The sequence below is a fragment of the Ambystoma mexicanum genome, chromosome 6p (genome assembly GCF_040938575.1).
Source record: "Ambystoma mexicanum isolate Mex_15411 chromosome 6p, UKY_AmexF1_1, whole genome shotgun sequence".
Taxonomy (NCBI): domain Eukaryota; kingdom Metazoa; phylum Chordata; class Amphibia; order Caudata; family Ambystomatidae; genus Ambystoma; species Ambystoma mexicanum.
The window spans coordinates 700745846-700773470 of record NC_090935.1 but is presented as its reverse complement, the minus strand read 5'-3'; the positions used below and the strand labels follow the sequence as shown (position 1 = coordinate 700773470).

The 27625-nt window shown below is 42.6% G+C and overlaps 1 pseudogene; it reads left to right on the top strand.

Moving 5' to 3' along the window:
• The first annotated feature begins 1840 nt into the window (after nt 1-1840).
• On the top strand, nt 1841-25355 carry LOC138510764 (vacuolar protein sorting-associated protein 35 pseudogene; annotated as a pseudogene).
• The last annotated feature ends 2270 nt before the right edge of the window (nt 25356-27625 follow it).

Here is a 27625-nt window from a genome sequence, read left to right as displayed (position 1 = left end):
GGGCTATTATTCAAAGTCACTCCAAGGTATTTAAAGCTTTCCACAAGTTATAATGGTTGGTTGGCAATTGACCACGTGAAGGTCTTCTTTGTGGTCTTATTTTTGTCCAATACCATGATTTTCGTTTTTTCTCTATTCATCTGTAGAAAGTTATCTTTCAGGTAAACGGGCAAGTTGGAAATTTGCCTCTGAAGACGTATCGGTGTGTGGACCATGAGTATTATATCGTCTGCATATAGCAGACACAATATTTTTTCTTCCCGTAGAGTCGGTGGGTAAGGCTTTACTCTGTTCGCACATCCCTCGTAGTTGGCGATATAGGCATTGTAAAGTGCCGTGGCCAGTGGGCAGCCTTGTTTAATGCCACGGTCTGTTTTAATCCATGCAGAGAGCAGGTCAGTTTGATTAAGCCACACACACATGGAAGTGCTTGTATATAAAGCCTTGATGGGATTCAAAATTTGAGGCGGGCAGACTGATGTTCAAGTTTTTTCCAAAGCACTGTTCGTTCGATCTGGTCAAAGGCTTGAACCAGATTGATGAAGGCGATGTATATTTTTGGCTGACCTTCTAGAACCTTTGCTTTGAGTATGCTCAAGGCAACGATGTTTGCTTCCGTGCCCAGGTTCTTTACAAAGCCGGCTTGCAGTGGATCCGCCGTTTTCGAGTATCTTGTCCATTGTTGAAAATTGTCCAGTACCAGAGATCCAAATAGTTTCCCTATAGAGTCGAGGAGGGCAATGGGCCGATAGTTGCTTGGATTGTCCGTGGGCCCTTTTTTTAAAATCGGGACCACTATTAGCTGCTTCCCTGAAGGGGGGATTCATCGCATTTCCACACATTTTTTTAATACTTCCAAGATGAAGAGGCTCCAAGGAGCAGTATGTTGCTTTATTTCATAGTTAGTTATTCCTTCTGGGCCAGCAGCCCGCGAGCTGTTCAGCTTTCTGATTTTCATTAAAATTGTCTCCTGGTCGACTGAGATGTCCCATTTGATGGGTGACAGATCCGAGATCGAGGTTACGTGTCTACTGTGAGGACTGTACAGAGTTTCAAAATGATTTATCCAGGCCGAATCACTCACAGTATTTATCAAGGGTCGCGTAGGGCTGTTGTTTCTCTCTTTAATCAGAGACCAAAAGTCTCTTGAGTTCTTGCTGCATATGACACGTAGCATTTGTTCAGCATCATCTTGATACCGTTTATATTTGGTGGCTCGAAGCCAGGATTTATAGTTGTTCTTGGCGAGCTTAGCTTCTGCCCATGAGCCGGCGCTTTGTGACTTTTCTGCTATGCATCGCAGTTTTCTTATGGCTTTTCTTTTCTCCACTAATAGTGCATTATAAACATGCACGGTTGGTTTGATATGCGTGGAAGACCTTGCGGGACAATGGCCGTCAAGAATGGGGAATAGTCTGGAGTAGTGACCAGCAATGTCTGATCTGTTCTCGCCTGGGCGGTGTAGTTTTTCGTGAGCTGCAAGATGGCTTTGTCTGACAGCCTTATCCTGTTGCCGCTGGTATTTATTTCCAGCGCAGCATTCAGATGTCTTGCTGGGGGCTTTTCCGTTAGCCAGACAGCAATAAGGATATTGTGGTCGCTAGATATAGTGCAAGTCACTACAAAAGAGTCTAGTAGCGCCAGGAGGCTTCGAGAGGTGTGGATGTGATCAATAGTTGCTTCAACAGCATTTCTTTCCCAAGAAGGTATCTGAAGGACTGTTCCCGATGCCGCTAGCTGAAGGTTATGTAGATCTCTCGTGTCCGTGAGGTTATTCCATGCGTGGGCACGTCCGGTAAAATTATTCGCACGCATGGAAAGATCTACGTTCAGGTCGCCCATGATGATGATGTGAGAGGGCTTCTTACTGGACAATCCAGGCTTCAATAGAGTTCAGCAGTATCATGGTCTTCACTCTGGCAGGATTTCAGTAAACATTGAGTAATAAAATCTCCTTTGGTAATGTAGTTTTATCACGGGAAGGGTATCTTAACCAATCAATGATCGTAGCCAGAATAGATTCTGTCACCAGAAGCACTTGCTTTAATGACAGACCACTACCCATGTTTATTGCTGTTATTAACCCAGCTCTAGATCTACCCTTGAGGCCTTGTAACGCCAGAGAGTGGGCTAGTCCGAAACCATCGAGCAGTGGTTTTGTCACTAACCATGTTTCCTGAATGCAGAGCACATTGAAGTCTGCCAAAACAACATCAGATTTTCTGGTTAGGTGCGAGAAGCCTCTCGTATTCCACAAGCCCATTTTCAGCTATGTGATCGAGTCGGTCGTTCTGTCCTTTTGCTCCTGGAGGGCGACCGTTGTGCTTTCGTCTAATGGCTAGTCTCTTCTGTATGCGCTCCGGAGGGGCTCTGCCCGTTCGTTGCTCACTTCCCTTGATCTGCGGGATCTCATCTCATGTTTTTCACTAGTCATGTACACAGAACAAACTGCACAGTCACTGGAAGAAATATAGTGTGCTTACCACTTTCTAGTATGTTTCTGCTGTTAATACGTTGCACTTCTCCCATTGGCAGCTGCTTCTCAGTGTGTATGCAAAGTAGCACGGAGGTAATACTGTTGAATGCAGAGGTCATTCTCTTGCTTGGTGTATTCCATTATGTTGCACACACTATGTAATTGCCCTGCTTCTTCTATAAGTCCAGACTTTGTAGACCTACTTAGTTTTTCCTTGTAATACACATATGTGTTGCCCTTTAAACATCTTCAGTTTCTTTGCTGCACGCTACAACAATGTAAGACAACCCCTGAGCTTTTGGGCAGTGTGGATGCTGCCCGAGGTCCGCGGACAGTTGCATAGTGTGCAGACCCTGTGGTTATCAGCATTGGGCCAGGGGATTCAGTATGCTGTATGGTACATATACACAAATTAAGGGTATCCTTGAAATTCAGTGAACAAACTTTGTTTAAGGGACGTTATGGTTAAGTTGCGCTAATAGACACCTATCGAATTCAGTGAAAAAACTTTGTTAAAGGGACGTTATAGTTACAAGTACAGCTGAAAAACCTCTGAAAAACGTCTGAGAATCTGGATCTGGGCCTAGATTAATTAGACCTGAACACTCCACACTGCTACAAACATGTGCTCTAGCACCTTAAAGTGCATATTGTGCTAGATGGAATTACTAATGAAGATCTCAGACCAAATAATGGGACAGACTCAAGGAATATGCCAAAAGCAGGGTCATCGGGCAGACATCAGAATGATGCTTGCACACTCACACACAAACTTGATTACACAGGGGTCACATACCCCAATATGCGTCATCTATGATGTCATCCTACGTGGCAAACCATAAAACCTATCAGAGGGAGGGATTGGATTAGGGGAACATATCTACTTATAGAAGGTTCACAGTTAGTACTTCATTAGCTGTCTCTTATCTGTAAAACAACCCTCTAACTCCCTCTACATGTGTATAATACTGATTATAGCAAACAAAATGAAAGCAGATTGGTTTATGCAACATTGTATAGCAGGTTGCCCGATAAACCCACGGACTGGTTGGCATTCTCAACCAACCATGGACTTTCGACTCGGCTAGCAGCACATAAGGATACTGAAACCCAGGTGCTTGAATCACATTAGATTACTCTCCACTTTTCCAGCAATCCGTAGTTGACCTTGTAGCCTGTTCTGTGTTCTAGGACATTCAATGGAGTAAAAGCACATCACTATCTACAGTCAAGACTTAATGAATAACCCTTCTGAATCATGTGTGGAGAGAGCAGAAATGTGTCCATTTCAGCCTCCTATTTACTGATATTTCATTTAATTATACTCAGTGTCATTGTTCTTCTTGTCCTCTAGCGACCTGCACTCTCTACCCTGCATAAACTTTATACACGTTTAATTGGCCAATACTTGGCTCTTGTAAATGTTTTCTTCTTTAATTTTAGAGAAATATGTCTTACATCCATGACTCATCCGCCTGCCTCCCTTTGTGATTTACAGCTATTACTTAATTCCAGCATCTCCTGACTCTTCAATCCTGATCAGCATCTGAGGTAGTTGAATTGAATATTTACACAAGCCAGCGTCCATTTTCCAATAATGCCGTCTGTCACACTCACCTGTGTCTCTGCAGGAGCGATGGACATGCCTCCCTTGACCCGAGTCTTCACTTCCCCTGTTTCACCCGGAGGAATACCTGTCAAATACAAGGTGTACACTCAGACCTGAATCCACCTGATTCACCTGGGCCCTTCCCTCCTCTTTACTGTGTGCTGTGATGTCCCCCTATGGGCTTACCTTGATCCTTAGTAGGGTGTGCACTCCATCCTGCATTTGCAGGGGCGTGATTTACTCATGTGATTGGTGCCAATGTCTGTAGGCTGAGTTCAGATGCCAAACGCTGTTTTATGCTTTCACAGCAAGGCCAAGAGATCAAGGCGCCAGTTTCGTCACTGGCTAGAAAGTCCTTCCCACAAGTGAACGTTGAGCTGAGAATGTTGAGTGTCCAAAATTGTCTGTATTGTCTTCGTTTGCTGGTATTTTTGTGGGTGAGTAGCGCTGCGTGTAGAAGGTAGCTGCTGGTAGGTTTGCGCAGCGCCTTCAACTCGAGCACACCTGGTAATGTCTCTCCCTTTCCCTTGCACGGGAAATGATGTGGTATTTAACGCCTCAAGTCCGGGTTCAGCGCTACTGGAGACTTGGTGGTTAGGTAAGTTTGCACAGAGGCTTTTGGTAAGTATGCACTGCATAGAGAGAGAGAGCGCAGTGAAATAAGTGTCCGCGTTATTGGAGCGAGCTCAATGAATAATGTCTCTTCTTTCTTACAGGGGTTGTGCGCTCATGCAACTAACCTGGATTCCAGGGTCGCGGGAGGATTCGGTGAGTATGTGCAGCATTACTGATGTGCGCGTGTTAATGCTGTTCTTCTTTGTTCTTACAGGTGCCGGTGTAGAAGTCCCCTCTTGACTGGAGATAGCTGCGGCGTTGAGTAAGAACCAGGTAAGCTGAAGCTGAATGATCCAGAGCGGGTAAGCAGAAGTAGGATGATCCAGAGCAGGTAAGCAGAAGCAGGACGATCCGGAGCAGGTAAGCAGAATCAGGATGATCCGGAGCAGGTAAGCAGAAACTGGATGATCCGGAGCAGCTAAGCAGATGCTGGCTGATCCAGAGCATGGCAAGTGTTTTGCTGATACAGCTCACAGTAAGCAACACAAAGCACTGGAAGAATCTTGGGTGTGGCTTATTTAGCCAGCCACACCCAAACACTAGAGAGCTCATGAGTTATCATGCACTTCCTGTTTGGCAACAGGAAGTTGTAACCAGGAAGTTACTACACACACTAGGAAGGAACGAAAGTAGGCATTTGTTATGGGTTCTTTGTGTGCCTATGCCAGGCCTGCCAATCCTCCACCCAGCTTGTCCCAACTACCTGCCTGATGCCCATGACACTCTTCTTGCCACGTTATATGTTCCTCTATAGCATGCTTTTATATCTTTTCTACCTTGCTTTACTGCATATTTACACTTATTGGTCAACAAGTTATTTTATCTTCCTTTGTGTTCATGATTAGTTTATCGTTTTGTACATGTTTCTCTTATCGCTTCAGTTACATCATCACTCTTACGTTTTTTCCTATTGTTTCAGTATGGCTTTGTATATTTTCTTTATGACATCATCTACCCTTGTCAGATTTCACTCATTGCTCCATGATGTCCAATGGTGCATGCTGGCATCTTTCCATACGGCATCTTTCCACACTTTCACTGCAAGGGTACATTCAGTATGGTTGTCTGAGTGCATATCGTCTCTCATACACTCAATGAGGTATATGCATAACACATGGAGTCTCACACAGGTCCTTTCTCCTGTTGTTCCAGTATGATGGCGGTGAGGGGGCGGCAGTTAGGGAAATGTGTGCACCTGCTCCTCTAAACCTTGTATCAATAACAGCCCTTTAACAATGTTTTTTATCTGAATTTGATAGGTTTCTATTAGTTCTGGAGCAGGGGTGAATAGTCAAGAAATTGCAACATGACACTTTATAAGGATATGTCTGTAAAGAAAGGTGCAAAAACTATGATACCAAAAGTGACCAAGGTTTCAGGGTCTTGCAATAGTTCCTTAATCTGTTCTTGTCTGGTTTGACAGAAGTGTTACTAGGCTTCGTGTAGCTATTCTTGTTGGTCAAAACTAATTCTAGCATCAAGATGAGTTCAAAGCAAATCTCTGTGTGGTTATATGCAGCATTAGAATGGTGTAGTTGGAAGAGTCCACCAGAGTTGGTTTGAATGTCGAGCTGGTTCTAGGTGATGGGTGCTGATGGGTCGAGACAGGGAGTGACACAATGCATTCATTGTTCAAGACAAGGTCTTGCTTGGGTTGATGCATACTGCTGGTTCCATGCAGTGTGCAACAATGCAGCAGTTTGAAGGCTTCTGCAGCAGTGAGCTGTTGTTTGAGCCAAATCAAGGATTTGTGCTGCTGTTGCAATTTGGCAGTGAATGGTTCAATGGATGAAAGCAGCAGTTCAATGTTTGATGACGTGCCAAAGGCAACAACAGAGTCCTCGGTGGTTTGAAGGCTTGAAAAATGGTAAACTCAGCACAGGAATAGTTTGAAGTTGCAGAAAATAGGAGTCCAGCTGTTTTTGGTTAAGCTGAGTACTGTGAGTCAAACTCCAGGGGCTTGAGGGCAAAGACAGTAAATGTTCTCTTCACTCCTAGTCCTGAAATTTGGTTTTCACTTACAGAGTTCCTTTACCTTCAGTGAAGAGCCGTTTTCAGTCAGGTTGGCAGAGTGGTAGGCCTTGTTCCAACCAGCAGTCATCCCCAATGTTTCCTGGGGATGGTTAGGGGGCAGGCCTCTGCCTTGGAGGCACTCTACCTTCACCTCACCGCTGGACGACTTTGGACAGACAGCACTCCCAATAAATATCCAAACAACTCTTGTCTTAACGTAAGTCCAAAATGAATCAAAGTAGGAGTGGGATATCCCTTCCTTCTAACTTTACAAAGGCACTGGTGATTGAACAATAGATAGCTTTTTGTAAAATGTCCAATCCCTGTCATTGTTTTAAGTGAACAACGTGCTGCTGTTCTGCAGGAAATGGAGGTGACAGGAAGCAAAGAGAGCCCCAAAGAAAATCCAAATGTTGAAACCCTCATCAGTTTCCCTCTTCCCTTCCTGACTACGCTAACCTATCAACCTTCATAAGCATGAACGTTCAAAGGCCTTGTTTGTATGAAATACCCTAGCGTGAGGCAGCCATTTGCTATGAGGGTGCCTCTTTGATGTATGGTTTCCAGGAGACCTCCTGGAGAGAGCTCCTGTACTTGAGGAGAGGCATTTCCCATCTTCCCAGAGAATGAAAGGCGACAGCATCACTGCCATGTTTCTCGTTTGCTCAAATGGAAACAGGAGGGTGAGCCATTAATCCATATAACCCACCCAAAGCTGACCTGAGCTAAACCATTGACATTTGTATGATACCAATTTGATTTGACTTTGATCATTGTGTGTAGTATTAGTCACCATACCAGAACCAGGCATGACTTACTATTAGAGTTGACCCTGCTGCTAGACTGATATGGTCACAATTATGATGTTTTGGATCAGCGCTGCATAAGTAAAATCCAGACTGTCTGTAGGGCCATGTTATCCAAGCAGCTATCATAAGGCACACATGTACTTTGAACCTGCCATGTTCGACTGGAGAGAAACTGCTGCAGATGTCAGGAGATTGATGCAGCAGGGATCATGTGTGTACTATTCTTTTGGCATGGAGCTTCAGGACAGGGGGTCTTATCAACAAACCACTCTTTCTAAGTTGTATTTCCCATATCATTATATTATTTAATAAAAATCAAAAAAGTTCAGGCTATCACACCCTCGCCAGGTGGCAATCCTTCTCACCGACCCTGTTGTACTAAGGCACCTTCCCTTTGTTTGAGCCCTTAACCTGGGCAGTGGGTCATTACATCCGGCGTCAGCCCAGTGCAGGGGTTATATTGCCTCGATACATCTAGTCTACAGTTGTTTGTTAAAAAGTATACTGCTGCAATCATAGGATTATTGTTATGTCTGCCTATGTCATTTTCATAGTGTGGCATTTTTTCCTAAGTAGTTTCTGTTTATTGAAAATAGAAAACGATATGCCTTGCTGAAGAAATGGAACATAATGCAATAATATAATTTCAAAAAGCCTGCCAGGTTCACTTTTGAATATGTTACTTAGAGGCTTTAGACCTGTATTTCTCGAGCATGTTTAAATGGCTGTTAGGTGCACTTAACTGACACAGTTGATGTGTGTAAACCTCCAATTGAACATCACACCACTGACAAAAGAAACACATTTTTGGCAGCTATCACCTACTTATGTAATGTCGAAGCTTGTAATCTGTGGTAAACACTGCTTTTAAAATACAAACATAATGCAGGCGTGTGCATTTTTAATACAAAAGAGAAGTCTAGTGAAAGTAAATCTGTGTATGCTTTTCAAAATAATTTTATTTTCGTTTATATATAGTCTCTGGGGTTTATGAGAGCATAAAGCATGCAGTGTTCCCATTCCAATATTAAATAGCAAAGAGGATATACACCTTTTAATGCAAACCAGGCATCATGACAATATCTTTGCATTTATTGTATGTATATTTTGCATATATATGTACATGAATTTTAAAAAAAGACAAGATAAAATAAATTTCTCCCATGGGTGATGATTGAATGGTCAAGGATAATTCAAACAAAGCTCTTGGGATGATCAAAGTACACATATTGGTATAAAATGATCTTACATTTGACTTCATAATCATATCTCTAAAAATGCAGGAGTTGCAAACGTTTTCAGGGATATGTAATTTTGTCATTCTGAGTTGATTTTCTTTATCCAAGGCCTGTATGGAAATGAGTATGCTATTTGATTTGCTATTTTAATAGCAACCTTACTATCACATTCTGGTATGTGGTAATGGGGTGCGATGGCTTTTTTCTGATAATTGAAGGGTTTGTCATGGACATCAGCAATACCGTAGTCATGATAGCATACGTTTGCAACATAGGTAAGTGCGAGTGAGGTATCACATTCAAAGTGGTCGCAAAACAGAAACCTCAGGTCAGTACCACCTGCCTCGCCATAGAAGAAGCATGGAAGCCAATCCAATCCCTAAGATTTATAAATTAACCCAATCCTTCATAGCAAGAACCGCATCGGTCTCGTATGCTACTCAAGATACATCACAATTTGTCATATTCAGCATTATGACACATATCATATTTTCACATTATTGACTATGGATGTGGTCCAAACAGCTTGGTTTTTAATCATATTGTCCAATCAGGGGAAGCTGATTGCACAATCTTCTCTGATTAAGTCTATTCCCACTTTATCTTCCAGGATGGATGTTTCTTCCATCCATCAGATTGCTTGCTCTGAAATACTAACAGGAAGTACAGGAGATACGAGAAATGCTTGATCGGAGAGAACAAGCAGATGCACTAACTGCATGTCCTGGTATGTCTTGATAAAGTACAACAAGTATTGATTATGGATTGTGTGAACCATAGAGGAACAAGAAAGTATAACCCCTTATATCTGGATTGGGGGATCTGCAGAAGCCCCACATCAGTCTCTCCAGAGCATTCCCCTCTTTCTCCCCTCTTTCTCCTCAGCAACTGTATATATGTATTCTTTGCCTACTTACACCAAACTATGCCTCAATATCTCTAACTGCAGAATGCAGCGCAGACCTATGATGCACTTGGGGAAGCTGAATACATAGCGAGTCTCTCGCACAGGCACCACCCCATCTCCTCTCAGCACCCATCCACATGCCTTAGCGCATGGGTTGCTTCTCTACCAGAGTCTTGCCAGCCCTGTGCTAAGCCTTTTTAGCCGAATGCCCACAAGCATCCTAATCATACTCCATGACCCCCAACACTCTGGACTTCGGTCTTCTGAGGGAATTCTCACTAACAGCGCATTGAGACTATATTAATGATAAAGGGTGTTATACAAATGACAAGCACAATACAACAGTACTATATCATAGATGTGTCAGCACTCTGAGACCAGTTTAGCAGTGGAAGGGTTATGATAAGTCAGCCTGGGCCTGCTAGCTTACAGGACAGGTGACTCCTGTGTAACTCTGGTGATCTTTTCTGAGGTCTGGTAACACTTTTCTCCAGCAGGACATCCTCGCAACAGGAGTTGTGCCGGGAAACAAGAGAACCCCAAAGAACTATCCACATTCCAAGGTGCTGCATACCAAATGGCCCTTTGAATATATTGAAAAGGTAGGGGGGTGAGGTTCTGGTTAATCAGTCTCATATCTTTTATAAATCTCAAAGACTCTTCCTTTGATTTTTTCAAAGGTTATACCGCGGTGTTGCACAATGATTCCGACGTCACCAAGATACCTTGTTCCATCATTGCTGAAATAGTCCTAAAAATACCCTCAACCGCCTCTCGAAGCATTGGGTACTGTCTTGCTTAAGGTAAAATTGCTCCTGGTTTTGAACTTTATTTTAACTTTCCCTATCCCCTTCAATAGGCCTACGCCATAACAGCCTGTAGTCTATAAGGCGCTTGGCACTTTCTCCAAGTTTTTGTCACAAAATGCTGGGCACAGCCGCATTTTCGCCATTCGCAGTGGGATCTCCCTTTTTTTTATTTTAATCCAATAGGTGATGCTCATAAAGAACACTACTTCATCATCTGTTGGGTCATTTATTTATTTAACATTTATAAAGCGCTCACACAGCCCGCAGGCATCGAGGCGCTGTTACAGGGATTGTTTGTTTTTTCTTAGTTGCGTAATTGTTTTTTTTTCTCTTAGTTGCGTATTTATAACGCGCTTAAACACCCAGAGGTTTTTAAGCGCGGACCCGGGGATCGAACCTGTTGTTGCTTCGTGTCGTCCTGCTTCCAAGACGCGCACGCTGCCGCTGAGCTATCCTCCCGGGACTCCCGGGTCATCTCTAAACATGTCATTGTCAGTGATGTCAGTAAACCTACACCCTTTTAAATAGCTATCACTGTTCTCCATGGTCTACGCTCGTCATCCGTTCCTTCGAGCATTGCCATTCCTACTCGTACTATGGCTGCATCTAATTCATTTTGGATGGTCTGTCCACCCTCATCGTCCATTGATATCTGTGGTCTAGCGCTTTGGATTAAGGTGCTATATAAATAACACATCATTATCATTATCATTAAACAAAAATTCATCAGGTATTCTCATAGTTCTTCCCACTAAGTCAGGTATCCATGTCAAAAGAATGCTCACCCCATAAAGAAAAACCTCTTGCTCTATTGGAATCCCTTGCAGAGCCATTTGCCCTTTAAATGCCAATATGAATATGCCCACATTCATTTAATGTATCCCAAGAGTGGAACACACTATCACTTTGTCAGTAAAATAAATAGTCATGTTGAGTTTTGTCATCAAATCTCATCCCAAAATATTAACTGGCATCTGCCTAGAATACACCAATGGACCTGATATGTCACACTCTCCTATAGAGGCCAGTCATTCATCAGTAAATGAAACTTGACTTGTAGCTCCAGAGAACCATTGAGCATTCATGCCAATTTCCCTCTCAGAATGAACGAGTAGCCCCAGTATCTACTAAAAATGAAAAAGATGTGCCTCCTATAGTCACATCGACCATTTGTTCCTCTTGGGGGTTTAGTCTCACTGATAGTACCAAACACATCAAGTTGCTCTGTGAGCTGTCCTATTGTGGATAAATGCACACCCCTGTACCCGTGAAAGGATTTCCCCCGATTACAGTGACACCCCCTATTCTAGGTGTCAGTAATTGTCCCGTATTTGCATTCTGATGTTTCTGCATAGGGGTGTGCTTGTACTGCCCCTTGAAGTGGATTCTTTGGTTTTTGCTGTGGTTGATGTGGTTGCTGTGACTGTTGCATTTGCAGCATCTGTGAATGATATACTGTCTGATCTTGGGTGAAGCCTTCCCTAGCTTGTGAGATGTATGCAGGAGGATAAGCTGTCCCCACTCTTGAGAATTGGCCATTCTGTCCATACCCTTGGCTCCTGCACAATGTGCCCTGTCATCCCACAAGTCCAACATACAGGAGGAGCCCTTCAAATTAGTCCCCCTTGGTCGAACACTCCTTGTGCATCCTGATTCTCATTCTGTGCATTCTGAAACCCACCTTAGTTGTTTTGGAATCCACCCCTTCCTCTGTATCCAATGCCTCTAACTCATGGTAGAAACCCATTCCCTCCTTGTTCCATTGGGAGCTGATTATACACCTGCCATGTACCCACTGCTTGCTGTACTCCCAATCCATCTCCGCTTGTCAATACTGCCCCTTGTTTGGCATATTTTGACAATTTCTCCTGAACATTTGTCTGTGTACTTGTTCGGGCAACTCTTGACATAGAATGTGTTAAAATAATGCCACCGTTTTTTCCCACGGTTCCCGCATTTCAAGAGTCCAGAGCTTGTGAATGTCCTGAATGCAAGCAAGAGGGTTTTCATCTTTTTTTATTTTACGTGTCATGATTGCACCCATGTCAGACGTGTTGGGATACTGTACCCTGAGAGCACTCCAGACATCTGCTCTACAATTATTAAACATCGATCCATCTTGCGTCCTGTGCTGTCAAATTCAAATAACTCATTCTCTTCCATATGTCATCAGCTCTTTCATCAGGAATGGCTGCTAGGAGAACCTTAATGTCCCCTATGGCTAGCGTGTCATCTCTTGTCATTGTTTTCCAATTCATAAATCCATTTTCTCACACCCAATGTCAAACTCGGGAGCTTGCATCTTAAATTAACCTTGTCCATCTGCGGCCATGGAATATACTGTGGTCTTGCTCCCCCTTTTTCCAATAAGGGAACCTGTGTAAACCCTAACCCACAATCGGCTCCCATCATCTGCCAATCCACAATAGTGACAATGATTCCTGACCGCCTCCTCCCTGGCAATAATCTTAACCTGCTCACATTAGGCAGTGATTCTCCCTTCTCACTATATGATCGTCCTTTGTGATGCTCTGGATATGCTATGGGATCTGGCATTCTATCCTTTGGTTGCTCTATATTGGACCATCTTACTTCCTTGTCTGCCTGCAGGCTTCCCTTGAAGGCACATGCACCTCCACCCACCTCCCCACAGAAGGATTTTCTTTCTTTGTCTAACATATCTAGTTCCCAACTAGTGTGACTCTCATCCCATTCACCCTATCTAAGGTCAATCTGCCTAAAGATAAGGCTCTTTGCTTAAGGCTGAACAGATTTTCCTCTTTGCTTTGTGATTGGAAGACCAGCATGTGATCTCCCTTCCTTCGGCTTCCTGATTTACTACCTTCCCTTAATTCAGGATAACCTTTATCGATCCTGTCTCTGATGCTTCCTATATCAAAGTTCTCTTCTAAGGCTACTCTAGATGGCCCTAACGTTGCTCCCAGTAACAGGAGGAACTCCTCTATAATGCCCCATTGTACTGCTGGACTTGGCTCCATTAGCTCCTTTTGATTAAGGTTAATATCATGCTCCCGCTGTCTTCTCTTACGTTTTAGTTCTTCATCTGGTTCTCTTTGCTATCTCGCCTCCCATCTAACTCTCTCCTCTTCCTGTCTTATCTCCTCTCTCCTTGCCCCTGCTCTCCTTTCTTCCTCTTCCCTTCATCTTTATATTCTTGTATCTTTTAATTTATGTGCTTCCTCCTCTTCTCTTTTCCTTTCTTGCCTATCCCGTTCTGATGTTGCTCTCAGCCTGTTGTCATGCTTCCTTTGCTCCTATGCCCTTTCTTCTTTCTTTTGTTGCTCCTCCTGACACATCTGTTCTCACCTTATTAAGGGCACGGCTGCCGTTGGTAATGATTTTTTACCGGGTCCAAGAAAAGGGCAATAATCATTTTATGCTGACCTTGGCAGACTCAGTAATTGCCCTTTTCTTGGACCGGTAAAAATCAATCCCCATTCTCATTGCGCCGAATAGGGCTCAATGGGAATGGGGAGGATGCTAACAACTAGCATTAATGACGGGCCCATTGTTAGCATCCTGGCCTGCTAGCGGGTCCCGCTTATGTCTAGTCAGACCAGACATGAAAAGCGGGACCCGCTAGCAGGCCTCGTAATAGGGCATCCCGTAATGAAGGGTGCCGGTCCCGTATCAGCACTGTTCATTACGGGAGCGCCAGGGTCCTAAAGAGGCCCCATCTCTTAATCTCTTGTTTTATATTTATTAATACATTCAATTGCTCGCTTTTCCCCTCTTTGTCCTGTAAGATCATAAAGATATCCTCTTTTCTCTTACTGTCCTTTGTACTATAGTCACTGCTATAAGCAGGCGGTTTGAATATCAGATTAATATACCTGGTCGCCACTTTCAGTTCCTTTAAAGGATACAATCCCATTTCTTCCGTACTACCACCTTTTACTTCCGACAAGGTAAGCAGAGTTGAGGGCTCAACACCTTCCCCCTTACGTTGATTAAGCAGCCATTCTTCAGGTGGCGGATCTTCCCAGTCTTCCTGGAACATCTTCCAGAGCTCTAAAATAGCTAATCTTTTCTCTAACTTGTTTCCCGTGTATGCAGCATGCAAGTATGTGGTCATGTGTTGCAATACTGCTTTCGACAGTGATCCCCCTTGCGGCCATGGCTTGAACATCTTATCTTCCATGCCTTTCACTCATTCCACAATATACTGTTTGAGCTTGGGCATGTGTTTTGGCATTGTCTTACATAAATGGATCAGAGTAATGCCTCCTTTTGTGACGAGTCTCAATTGACTGTCAATGCTTACCAGTGTTTACAAAATACATTTATAAAAACAACAAATATGAGCGTGCTCCAACAATTGCTGCTCAAAACCTTTATCTCTGAAGTTTTCTCTGTCTACCTCTGGATTGGTACCAACCATTTCCCTAGATAGATAGTATATCCTTTTAAGCTCATCTCAGTGTTCATACAATAGTGCTTTTCGCTCGTCGACACCTTAATTCAACGTAAATACATAAACAGACAGACAGACAATCCAACTCTTTACATTAAAACCTCATTGATCACTCTTACTTTCTGCCCCTATTAATACTCTGATTTACAGAGTTTAGATTGTCAATTTATGTGAACCTGTCCTGCACATAGCCTAGTTTACACCGATTGGAGTGTGAGAAAACATATTCTAAAAACCCGCGGGTTGGGACTCTTTGGGCCTTCTATCTCTACCTTCACACAAAAGAAAAATCTCCCATTACTCCTGTTACTTCTCATTACTTTTGTGACTTTTGTTACTTTTTACATTAGCACAAGCACATCCCCTCAGTTTGCCATTCCCCTTAGTCTACTCACCATTCGCTCATTCGGCTCAAAGCCCTCGGTATCGCATCTCCCTCTAATCGATCACTTTCACCTTCCATACGGAAACTTCGTCAAAGAGGGACCCTGCCCACTGTCTCGATTTTTCTTGCAAGTTTTCTATTCGGCCACTCTACACAGGAAACCCCACAATCTTCCGGATATCCGATCGTCCGAAGCTCTGGAGTCAACAGGTCGATGGGTTGTCTATAAAAACCATCTGACAATGCTACCACACCTTTAGGGGCCCTTTAAATCAGTAACACGTCATACATAGGATGGGATACAGATTAACTCCAACATCAAATAATAAGAACGATTTAGGAAGTTGCCAAAAAGTCTCCCCCAACTGCTTTATTTTCAATTGTATAAAACAGGGAGTTAAAACGGACATCAATAGTCATCGCACATCATTATCCCAACGCATTTCATAAAAATGTATACTTTTATAGCAAAAACTCATCATACGTGATGTCATACTACGTGGCAAACTATGAAAACCAATGTGGAGTTGTGATTGGCTTAAAGGGAACATCTAAGTATACTTTCTTTAAGTGTTCGGGTTATGATTGTGTCTCTACAGTCAGGTGGACATCTTATGGCCACCTCTAGTGCAAGTCATCTTCATAAGTTACTAGATACATGTACACCATTGGCTATCAAACTATAAGGCCCTTCTTTATATGGCCCTCTACAATAGGTTGGCATGCTTGTACCCTTCTCGAACATTCGGCTCACTAGCAGCACGTAAGCTGGTACCCCAGTTGTCAGTGGCTGGACTTGACTGTGTCTCCCCACCCAATTTGCCAACATCTCTCATCGCTCATGCCATCTGCCATTCAGATTGTCTTTGAACTTGTCCTTGCAAAGTATCATTGCTCCTGAGAATAAAAGGGGGTATAGGCACACTCTTATTGCAGTTCAGGCCTGTACGCCAAACTCCTAGTTCCATCATTGACTCACGTGACAGGAGACTGTATTTCGGCCTGTTTTGCAGCATTTAATTAATTTAATTAATAAACATGACACTCATTGGGCCTCATTATAAGGCTGGCGCTCCCGTAATGAAGGGGGCTGGTACGGGACCGGCCCCCTTCATTCCGGGAGCGCCGTTTACGAGCTTCCCATCGCGGGACCCGGATCGCACACCTTGAGCCCTATGGGGGCTCAAATGGGGATGGGTTCCTGCAAGGAGAAATTACCGGGTCCTCCTATGTCGGAGTAACCCGGTACGTCCCCATTGCAGGAACCCGGTAATGGAGCCCGGAACGGAGGCAGCCATGGAGCTAATAGCCCATGGTGTTCTTTCTTGCACCTTAACAAGGGCTAATTCAGCTTCTCACGTTCACTGTTCTTCAAGTATAGCTAACTGGTTCTTGGCCGCTCTATCCATTGACACCAGAACAGACAGCTATTTCAGACCTTTCCATGATCTTCAGCTGTTTTCTCGCTGCAACATATCTTTCCGATCCTTCTTTCTTCCCGGGTCTGAGCTTACTAAATGTGTGACACTGATGTACTGATTCTATATGATGGTGTCACCACCTCCAGTCTATTCACTATGTATAGCTAGCCTTTAAGATTACTTTGGGGGTCATTCTTAGTTTGGAGGTAGCATGGTGCTATTAGCCATGGTGCTACTAGCACCATGGCTGAATCCAAACCCGGGTCCGGGTCATGGGTCTCTGAATGGGGACTTACCGAGTCATTCCAACCTTGGAGGACCTGGTAAGTTCCCATTCAGAAAACCATTCCCCATTCACATTTGAGTCCCTATAGGGCTCAACGGGAATGGGTAAGGAGCTTATAACAGGCTCGCAAATAGCGGGCCCGTTATTAGCTCCATGGTCCCTTAACGGGTCCCGCTAAGACAGGCTGGTAAAACCAGCCGGTCCTGGTGGGACCCGCTAAGGGACCTCATAATAGGGTGGTAGGGGGTTAATGGCACCAGCATCCTTACTGGTGCTTTTAACCCCCTACTGCCAGGGTCGGAATTACCCCCTTTGTCTACTTGTGTTGCTGCATCTGTACAGTTATGAAACGACTTGCATTGTCTACATTGCTCTTCACACGTGCAATCTTCATTCCGCATGTGAAAGTTTACTTGATTTTTTACTACATAATCACATTCTATAAGGTTTATGCATATTCTTCTTTGACCACTCTTCTCAGTGCATCACGCTGCTTTCTTGTGACATAACCAGCATCTTTTTCTCTTATGTGCATATTCCTTCAGGGATCTGTTAGGCAGAATCATATGCAGTACCCTTTGAGAACACCACACACAATTAAGACTACAAGTGACAGTACAAATTCATTTTTGGTACAATCCTGTACTACACAGAAAGTGGTAACGATGGCTGAGAAGCCAGACTTATCTCAAGAGTAAAGTGAGCAGTATCAATAGTTACGTAAGGGACAGCAATTACTATGGTTCAAACAAACACTGACTCAAGGTTTCTGAGTCTTTGCAGAGGATCACACAGTTCAGTGTAGTTTGTGGTTAAGTATTTGCCAAGAGTTCAGAATGAAGTTGGTTGGGAGAAAAAGTCACTTCAAAGAATAGAGAAGGACAAGCCCTTGGATTGGCGAAAGATTTCAAACACTTTCACCGCGGTCGGACGGAACGAACAACAGGGTTTGAACAGTACCTTAAAAGGAGAAGAAGGCTGTAGCTGAGGCAGACGTTCCTGGCAGGTCCTGCAGGCTCACGGTTCCTGAAGCAACTGTTGGACTGAAACGAAGTAGGAAGACTGGAGGGTCCTGCACTGCCCAGGGAAGAAACCAGCAGCAGAGCAATGCTACAAATAAAAGGTGTGCTCCTTAAAACCCAAGCAGGGTCCGGTCCTCCTGGCTATCCTGTTCACTGTAGCTGTGCACAGCAAATTCAACCAGAGGAGGGAGGCCTGGGTTGCAGTTTGGCAAACCGGTTGGTTCCACCAGCTCAAGGGGAGAAGATTCCTTGCAGATCGTGCCTGTCGTCGAAGTTTGGATATTTGGACCCGTAGCAGGGCTTCACCCAGAGGTTCAGTCGTGGTAGAGGTCCTCTTCTGTCAGCTTCTCTTCGGTTCTCTCGATCCAGTGGTGACTCTGCCTTTGCAGTTTCAGTGATCTGCTTTTTATGCAGTTTTTCCCTATTCACCCAGCCTGACTGTCAATCACACAGCAGGATGGGTGTCCCGGCAAGACAGTCACCACAGCCAATCATACAGAGTGTTACATGGGTCTCCAAGGAAACCCTGTGCAGGGAGTATCTAACCCCTCCCTCACATCCTGTCCCCCTCAGACATTCAGGCACCTAAGGAGGGCTTTTTTGCAGAAGCCCGCAAAAGGACCGCAAACAAAGGAACCAAACCTGGTTTGGCACGCAGAGTAAATCACAAGAAAGAACTTTACAAAAAGAAATGGTGAATAAACCCAGCCGGAACCAAATAAAAGTAAATGGGGTCCAGCGGATTTAAGTTCGAGGCTACTAACTTAGCCTAAAACAGTACCAACACAAATCTGAAAAAGACAACCCTGTGTCACTGCAATATAGGTGCTGCGTAACACACAGTAAAACGATGATTCCTATGGACTAGGTGAGGCTCCACAGTCTATGAACATAAAAATGTTAAACACACACAGCAAAACACATGTAAGAGTGGGAAAAAAGGCTCACACGCTTACCAGGTGAAAACAATAAATCCTAGAAATCCAACAAAGCTGCTGATGGACTCAGTAGGTAAGGGAAATTAGCCATTCTGGAGAATTCTCCCTATCAGGATTTCCTCCAAGAGATTGTTCTTCTCTACAGGGACTCATCATATAGGGCTTTCCCAATGGATACCTTTTCTCAAAGACTGCCTCTGTAATAGGCACCATCACTGGTGTCATGCATGTCACGGTTTCGGTTTTCCAACATATAGGAAGAATGGGGGCGGGACTTACTGCAGAGGAATTTGCTGCTCCTCTACAATACTGTGCCAGTATATTTATTGGAACATTTCCTCTCTTCGGTTATTTTTCTCTGATTCATTACTTTTTTTAAAAGTCCAATGCTATTTTGACATGTGCTCTTCTAAGGGGAAGGTCAAATGAACTACATTTGTATATTTCACTTTAAGACATAATATATGTTCACTTACTTTGCATATATTGATGGGTGCCAGCTTTTGATTTTCGCTATGGGGGAAAAGTACCTGCGCATGTATTATTCTTGTAGCTGATAACATTTCACCCTGCTTAAATGCAGTTAGTTGGCTTCATGCGCTATATCACAACAGTCACCAAGAAAAATAACGCAATCTCATTGCGCATTGCCTAAACATATTGTGAGCTCTCAAAGCCTGCAATCTTTTATGCATGGCAATAGCACTGTCAAAACAGGACAAAGTCAGTTTTTGATTAATCAATGTATTTGAGCGATGGGTGTCAAGTATTTTAAAATATAGAGTTGACGTGCCCACACGCTAGGGCCAAAAGCCATGGCTAGATGTTTAGTAATATTCGGCCGTACCCACCAGCAATGGCCGCATACCATGCAAGTGGTCTGGAAACATTCTATGGAATAACAAAACCATTGAAATTCAAGTTACAAACTTTAGCTGCAGGGAGATTAAGGTGAGCAATACATTGTAACAAAACCTTTGAAAGTCAAGGACAAAACTTTAGTTACAGGGATGTTAAGGGGGAGATCTTAACATAACAAAACCCCTGAAATTCAGCTAAAGCCACCTTAACTTTGCGCCCCCCTGTTGCGCAGCCTATGACCACAATGATGACATTGCAGATCACATTACTGATACAACACACCCTATCAAAATACACATTTAAAAACAGCTACTAATTATTATGTGCAGTAGATTAATATGATTACATCAACAACAACAAAATACACCATGTAAAATTAAGGGATACTTCAGTATATCAAAGCAGCACTGTTTTTAAAACAAATAACAAGAGTTAAGATGTAGGTCTAATTATAAAATTCAAGAAAACTACAACACTAAAAATGAATACACATACACTGATACAATTCATCTAATACTTCCAGACATTTTTCATAAAAGTTAATCATGTGAAAAATACAGCTCATATCACTGCCTTCCACTAGGATATTCCATAATTAGGCTACGTTTTTAACAGGGTACATGTTATTATAGGATTGAATTGCCTTATTTCTTAGCAATCTCAGGCTTTCACATTGCAAGATGATGTGTTTGGAAGTTCCATTTCTCCACACAGACTGCACACGCGTGTATGCTGTTCCATTCCAACTTGTGCTCCCTTCATTTCAAGTACTCTCTAAAGAATCAATTGCGCAAAAAATGTTCGGTCATAGAGTACAAAGTAATCCCCAAAAAATCTGAAATGTCACACAACTTCTCTGCAGGTGAATGGTGTCGCATCAGAGGCACAGAATAATACTTCATTGTAAAAGTATACAGCCAACAACTAACACAACTATTTGTCATAGATACATGTGTAAGAGGCTATGCAACAGTAGGAGATGCTATTATGACAAAAAACTTCAATTGGAAAATGTTCCCAAACAAATGTTCAAACAAAACGTCCTTTTGTCGAGACAGTTTGTCCAGTCTATAGATTATTGTGCTGCTCAATATACAATGTGTGCCAGCAGTCGTTCAAATGTTTGCAACAATTTCTAAAACAGTATATTGAAATGAAGGCCAAAAGAAGAATGGAAATTATCCAAAACATGACTCCTGTCCTGTGCATATCCACACTGGACTACCAGGACATTATCTAAGCTGCATTTCATACCTGTCATCATATAACAATGATAGCAACACACCATTCTACAATACACACTTGTGCATACATTATAAAGTGCTAAAGGTCCCACTCTAGAATTACAAACAATGTGTGACAATCTCCTAACTGAGAAGTGCTGAGGCAAAAATAAGACATACAAAGTGAATATTTTAGAACAGAAGTAGAAGAAAAAAATACAACTTAGAAAGTAACAAACAATACCCTTTGTTCCAACACATACAAAAAAGAAATAGCAATGTTTAAAACCACATCTGCTGAAACTCCAAACAAAGTATCTGTCTGTTTTTACAGAACTTTCTATGAGCAAACATAAAAAAGTAGATGTGTTGTATAAAAAGGCAATGTGGAATCACAATGGTTAACATTGACCTTTTACCCAATATCAGAGAATAAATCAAACATAACAGACCCACTAATATGTTGCACATACTGCAATAATAAGCTTGATAATAACTGATTGCCAATACGCGCTAATAATAATAACTTTATGATATATCCATTTCTTTATGCTGTCGCCCAAGCATATCTATATGGGATTATCATAATGAAAACAGGATGCCCTTTTCAAGTTAAAAGTCTACTTCAGCCCGAGACTACCAAATATCCCCCATCAGTTTTACTTAAAGGCATATGTGGCAAGTAATATGTTTACCATTAAATGTCAAAGACATTGTTGAAACACTTGGAGTAGGATACTAGTGCATACAAATATAATGTTGCTAGTTAATGGTGCTCCAAAAATAAATAAACAAATTGGCAACAACTAGTTGACTTAAACCCATAGTTAAAGAAGCATTGGAATATCTGAAACATCACAATGACAACTGCAAAGATACATTCATAGGAGAGAATTTAAAACAAACAACAGAAATATATGAAGATACACCACAAATGTTTCAATTCGAACATGTTGATCCTAGCAATACGGACAACATTATTGACCAGTACACAATCCACCCACTACATTCCAGAGAAACCAGAGAATATGCATTAGAAACATAACAAATGTGTTGAGACAAAGGGTCTCCAATAAGTACATGGGAAAAGATTTTAGAAGCACGCTATGTTCTCCTAATCGTCCCTACAGAAAAAGGCGGAATACATGATGAAAGACACATACAAATCAGTGCCTCCGAGTATCTTTGTCTCAAAATGCCATAACAATATTGATACATATTCCAACTTTTGTTTGAAAGTGAACAAGCAGCTCCATGCTATTGAGGAGCACACACACTCAAAACTGGAACCCACTTTACAAACATGTCAGCTAGTGAACTATTTCAAAAGACAAAAGACAAAGATGAAGTGTAGGAGGCAAGTGGTACAACTCGCCTGGAAAATATGCATGCTACACAATAATACTGGTTCTGACGTTACCATGACATTTGCTGATCGTTAAAGATTCTGGAACCCCCACTTGGTTCATTAACATCAGTTGTGCAAAATATTAATGGGATGACTTACATTACATCCTATGCACTGCAAACAAAATAAGAAAAGCACAGAAGAACTTTGTTTTCTAGATCCTGCAAATGTTTCAAGATACTTTCACAATCATTGTATTGCCATGTTACACTTCATCTGCAATAAAAAAGTGCTCTCCACTTACAATCCTATCATTGCACAATTGTGGCGTGCCAGCATAGACATTCAATACATTGCAGAGAATTCAACTGTAGTTGCAAGATATGTCACAGCCAAAGCTTAGAAAACTGAGCTAAAAGACCTCTGGCAACACATATAATCCAATAAAAGTCTTTCACACAAATTGTACAGCTTTCGTATCAAAATACTCTTGGATAGAGAGTGTGTAAAAAAGGAAGCTGCAGATTGTTTACCAGGTACAACCTTGTGTGGGAAATCTGAAAACATTCTCTTGCTCAACCTAGGTACAGCTTTGTTTAAAAAAAGAGTACTAATATTCTACCAATATTTTGATTCTATAGCTACAGAAAATCCTAACAGCTAAGATATGTTAAAACATAATTTTATTGACAAATACTATCAACACAGAAGCCCTGATTTGGAAAACAGGTGCTTGTATGAGATAGCACAAAACTGAATATACAAAAATAATGTCATGCCAAACAAACCAAGTGGCAAATATTCATTATTAAATTGTGAAGGAAGTCTAATAACACTTTCAAACCTCAGTCTTATTCACCATGTCAAATTACACTTTAAATCTACAGAACATAGAAAAGTTTATTACATGACCATACTTTAACAATGTAAACCTTGGAGAACACTCTGGGAGTGTCTCCTGATGGGTTGCATGATGCTGAACAGTCTCCACAGGACGATTACGAGAAGCTCCTGGACGAGGCTGTTCAAGTCGTAAAGGTTCAATAATTTCAGATGAAGTGGTGCTTGGACAAAACTAAGCTATTGGATGCTTTGAAACATGCCTCCAACATGCTTACTGAGCTATGGACCTCCATTCTGTCTCCAAAGAGTTAATATGAACTTTTCATGGCCATTTCTGATGAGCTGCACTACCTGGAGGTATACTTGACTGATGAGTTTGCCAAGGGAAGGAAAGTGTCAGATCTATATGAACTTGTGCAATATGCTGGGAATATTAATCCAAGGCTTTCCTTGCTGATCACCGTGGGTGTGGACTATGTCAAATCATTTTCCCAGTCCAGGAAAGATATTTTAAAGGACTTGGTAAAAATGTGTTGTGGGGTCCGGCATCCTCTTATAAGTCTCTTCCTCCGAAATGACCTGCTTCAGTGCACCCGGAATATTTCACTAGATGAAGGCAAGCAGACTGATGAGGAAGTTACCGGCGACATCAGTGATTCCATGGATTTTGTGCTGCTGAACTTTGCAGAAATTAATAATCTTTGGTTGAGAATGCAGCACCAGGGTCACAGCCGAGACAAGGACGAGAGAGAGCGGGAGAGACAGGAGCTTTGAATTTTAGTAGGAATAAATTTGGTCCATTTGAGCCAACTGGACGGTGTGAACGTGGTGTGTTATAAACAGATTGTGCTGCCTAGTATACTGGAGCAGGTTGTAAATTGCAGGGATGCATTGACTCAGGAGTTTCTCATGGAGTGCATTATACAGGTATTCCCAGATGAATTTCACCTTCAAACCCTAATCCCTTTTTTCCCTGTGCTGAACTGCACCAAAATATCAAAGAGAAAAATATTATATTTGCTTTCATTGATAGGCTAGCTTTATTTGCAAGATGGCCCAGTAATACCAGCAGATATTAAACTGTTTGATATCTTCTCACAGCAGGTGGATACAGTGATACAGTCTAGACAAGATATGCCTAGGGAAGATGTGGTGTCGTTGCAAGTGTCGCTTATAAATTTAGCCATGAAATGCTACCCAGATTGTGTGGACTATGTGGACATAGTCTTGGAGACAACAGTGGGCATCTTTAACAAGCTCAATCTGGAACATATTGCTACAAGTAATGCTGTTTCAAAGGAACTGACCAGACTTTTAAAGATCCCAGTTGATACCTATAGCAATATACTGACAGTGTTAAGCTGAAACATTTTCACCCACTCTTTGAATACTTCGACTATGAGTCCCATAAAAACATAAGTTGTTATGTCCTCAGCAGTGCATTGGAACACAGCACAGAAATTGTCTCCCAAGAACAGGTTGATGCCATTATGAACCTGGTGTCTACTTTGAGTCAGGACCAACCAGACCAGCCTGCTGACGATCCTGATCCCGAAGACTTTTGCGATGATCAGAGTCAACCCTCAGAGAGGGTTGGAAGCTTTATTCATCTCTTGCATTTAGATGACCCTGACCAGCAATACCTGATCCTAAACACAGTCAGAAAACATTGTGGGGCAGGTGGGAACCAGAAGATTCATTACAATTTACCCCCATTGGTTTTTGCTGTGTATCGACTTGCTTTTCGCTACAAGGGGAATTCCAACGTTGATGGCAAATGGGAGAAGAAATGCCAGAAGTTCTTTTCATTTGCACACCAGACCATCTGCACTTTAATTGAAGCAGAGTTTGCAGATGTGCCCTTGAGGCTCTTTCTTCAAGGAGCCCTGGCAGCTGGAGAAATTGGATCAGAGAACCATGAAACGGTGGTGTACTAGCTCATGGCCCAGGCCTTTTCTCTGTATGAAGATGAAATCAGCGACTCAAAGGCACAGCTGGTGGCAATAACCGCGATAATTTGCATGAGGAGAACCATGAACCTTTTCGGGCACAGTGTGCTCCTTAAAATAGACAAAGTTTTACATAGACTGTGCCTTTCTGAAATGTCAATTAAGTAACTAATTATTTTAAGTTGTCAGCCCATGGTTTCTAAGCATTCACAGGACCAGTTACTTGTGTTACGTATCGGAAGCAGCCTTAGTTTCAGATCCAGAGGTGTGGCTTGACACTCCCACTGCATTCTGTTGCGTTAGCCACATTGGTGCGGGTCCGTTCCTCGAATACGAGTGAGTGGGCGAGTAACTATGCTTAGAAGTCGGTGATCCAGATCCTGATTCTGAGAACCGTATTTACTGTGCATCTGGCGGCCGCTGTTTCGGTGTGGTGCTGCGGAGTCGGTGTCAGTGTCTGCACCTAAGGTGTCCCGTTGACTGTCTGCAAGGGCGGTTGAGTGTTGGATTCCGTTTGGCTACAGCACCTCATGTCCCACGATCAACTATATGTGCCGTGTCAGGTGAGCTATCCAGGCAATGGATTATTCTGATTGCTGTCCCGATCTATAACGAGACGTCTGGTCTGGGAAGCTACATGTGTGACAGTGCATAGTCTGTGTGCCGGTGTTTTGCGGCCCCTCCCAGGTTGTGTAGTGGGTCTTAGATGCGGCTTGAGTACACAAATACTTCTGAGGCTATATGCAGCAGATGGGAGCAGGAGACTGCGGGGAGTATTACCTTTGATCCTGCACACCGAAGAATTACTATAACATCAAGGCAATACAGTAACTAAGGCCTGTATATTAGGGTGGTTTATGTTAGAACCTCTGAGTTCCACGCAGGAGCAGTCACAACAGTTGAATCTTTACCTATATCATTACAAGGCTTGTGGGATACCGTCTTGTGGGTATAGAGACGACGGAGACCAGCCTGATTTGGGAATTAGACATGTTGATGATGAACAAGATAAGAATTCTTCTACACCAAACCAAAAACTCAAAGATACTTCTGTGGTGGAAGTGGCTAACATTAAACCAAACAAATCAAGTAAAGATAAGGTGGCCACTCAGTCTGGTAATCATATATGTCTTATTAAAAATCTTTACTAGCAAAATGAGTGAAGTTGGTTTACAAGGTCTGAGCTAATGGTAAGACTCCATTCAGTACCACAGCTATGTGTAGTAAGATCCGATGATTTCCAGTTCATCGAACCCTTGCAAGTGACTAATACAAATGTATCTGCAATCCACTGCAAATTCCTTTCCTCGACCCAAATGATGTGCAGTTTCAAGGAGAGCGTACGTGTGGAGGACATCAAAATAGATGCTGATCCTGAACTGGAAGATCCAAAATGGCCCAAGAAGACCATGATGGAAACACAAGAAATAGTCTGCTCCCGGCCATTACCTAAGGGTGAACAGATCCAGATCGTTGACATTCAGAAAGTCTTAACCTGGCTTGCAGCCTCTTTACCTAAGGTTGTGAACCCGCAGTGAGAATATGCGATTGTCTCATGGAACTGCAGAGGTTTTAAGCATTTGTTTTCCCCTATGAGTTCAATTCATTCCCTCATTAACCACTCCTGTATATGTTTACAGGAAACATGGCTGACCTCCTCCATCATGCTTAATGGCAACACAATCTATCAGTCTTTGGTCAAAAAGGGGAGGAGGGGCAGACCTTGTGGGGGCTCAATCATAGGCATTAGACATACTGTTAAATCGCACTGTATTGGTACCAATCTTGCAGATAAAATAATTGCGGTTGAGCTAGAGGGAATATACGGAGCTACTGTTGAAAAAATCCTCTTAATTAGCTTGTAAAGCCCACCAGGAGGTAATGCAACTGAGACCATTGAGGAAGATATCCACGATGTGCTTGCTTCATGGACATTGGTATCTGGGAATGAAATGGTTGTAATAACTGGGCACTTCAATTGCCACATTGAGGGCTTCGAGGGTACCTCCATTAATCCCTCACTTAACCCTAAAACTATCATGATACATGAGGTTGAATATCCTGAGGAGCTGTGGTGGCTGAGTTTCCTTAGCAAATGGGAATTGGAATTGATCAACGGGAGAACACCAAGTAACAACCCAGGTAAACATACATGGCAAAGTAGTAGGTCTAAAGCACGTTGGACTACATATTTGTAAAACCAGATATGGCCTCGAGAGTAATATATATAAAGATCAACTTGAATGGGTGGAGTGACCACTGTTCACTCACCTTAACATATAAGGTTGATGACGTAGAACAGAAAGTTAAGCCTTTGGGCAACATGAGAGTAAACCACACTGTAACTTGTTTCCGCTGGTCAGAAAAAAATATCAACAAAGCAGCCCATATGGCTCAGTCCTTGCATACAGACGATCTTGATCAGTTTCAAACAATGC